The sequence below is a fragment of the Pinus tabuliformis genome, chromosome Q, assembly GCF_031772625.1.
Source record: "Pinus tabuliformis cultivar Carrire ecotype Pingquan chromosome Q, CPIR1, whole genome shotgun sequence".
NCBI classification, from domain to species: domain Eukaryota; kingdom Viridiplantae; phylum Streptophyta; class Pinopsida; order Pinales; family Pinaceae; genus Pinus; species Pinus tabuliformis.
Window position 1 is genome coordinate 1106885607 of NC_142296.1, and position 1995 is coordinate 1106887601.

Genomic DNA, 1995 nt, shown 5'->3' on the forward strand with positions numbered 1-1995 from the left:
TGGTAAGAGTAATACAATTTTACCCCAACCAATGTACACTCCTTTCTAGAAAGTGAAATATATTGGTTTTACACCAACATTTATTAAACCAAATTTATGAAATGCATTTATATGCATTGAGTCACTATGGAAAGAGAATGATTGGAACCTAGTTGAGGCTATAAAATGATTGAGTTAGATAAAATGCAATGGTCTTAAGAGACAACAAATAATACCATTTTTTTATAGTTTGGATACTTTATACAAGTGAAATAAGGATAAGAAGCAACAAGTAACTAAATTAACAACATTTACTTTGTTATGAAATGTTTGATTTAAATCATTTACTTATAAAGGTTCCAGGCTCTTAATGAAGAGAATTTTAATAGATCCTTCACTTTGAACATATCCTAGTTGGAATTGTTAGAATTAATGGAGAAAGATATAGTTAGTTGTTTTAAGCATAGGATTGAGACTCTAAGATTAGGTCTCAGATATTACTATATAGGGAGTGGTTGAAACCACCCTGTTAGTGCGAAAGATTTTATATACTACGTTCTCCTGATTGAATATCAGTGTGTGTGTATTGTGTGAAGTGCTTGGGCACTCTCCAAGTATCTCACTTGGAGAGCCACTTAATTAATAGAACATTGTTTTTTATCATGGTATTAGAGCTTCAAGTTTATCGATCTTGTAAGTTGAGTGAAGAGCATGACTGAAGCAAATTCATTGCAAGGTTTAGGTGGATAAACACGACGGTCACAGAGGAACACTACTGCACATTGCATTTCCAAAGCTCGGTGCGAATGCTGCATAGATCTTCATGACTAATCTTTTGCATAACTACGATGATTTTCGTGAGACTATCGTGTATAAGAGCATTGATTGTGTAAAGGCTGGATCGCCAAGGGATTGTGTGGATCGCTGTTCGGATGAGGGATTGGTGTGAATGGTAGGATTCAAACCTGCGTGGGGCGGTAGAATAAAGGATGCCGAATTCTGTTCATTGTATGCTGGCAGCATGAGGCTATTGTTGGCACAACTATAGGGGGTGCTCTCACTGAAATCTCTATGCCCATTGCAATATGACCACAATCACTTGTATTGGACAATCTGTTAGAGTTGTGGTTGGATTCTCCAGTCTTGTTGCTTGCTGGCTAGAAGAGCAGCAAACATTGTGGACCACCATTCAAGAGCCTTTGGAATTTTAGGTTGATGTAGATCACTTAAAGTCAGGTTTTGTGGTGCGTATGGTTTTGACTATCATAAGAGACTAGTCACTGGTTCAAATTCTTCCCAAATCTCTTCCCACTGTCATTCCTAACGGCTACCATAGGCGTCCTAAGGTGGCCTCTTCCACAAATCATTGTGGCCTAGTCAATAGTGGAGACTGCAAAATAGCGACGACACCACCATGCAAAGTTTCTGTTAAGAAGTTGGCATCAAGCCACACGTTCTCAAAAACATGGATCCACAATAACAAAGAGCCTATGGCCACAAAACCCCACACTAACAACAACCACATCACGGACGTGGCTACTAGTTTCAGCAATAACCCAACCCCTTCTTTATAACCACCTATAGCTCTAGAAGTCCAAAGAATAAACAGAACTCTGTTGGGGACGAAATAGCAGAGTTGTAGAAAATTGGATGCATCTGCCAACAAGGAAGGAGATGTGCATGGAGGCTCATGGAGTTCTAATTATTTGAGAAACTCAAGTTGCAGGTTGTGGAGATCCCAAAACCAATTGGGCAAACTTTCTCGTAAGTTGTTATATGCCACAATGAAAATGTGAAAGTCATTGCTGATTTGAACCTATTTTTAGAAATATATGTTATCAGAAATTGCTAATTACATAAATCAGAATTAGATATTGAGAATGTTTCCAGCTTGTGGGAGGCCATTTTGTTCCTCGTTGCCAGAGCCGAGGGCACTAAGACCTTCGTGGCACAAAAGCCACAGTCTACAAGTTTCTACAGTTGAAGAGTTGCCAAAGCGAGAAGTTTTCCATCTAG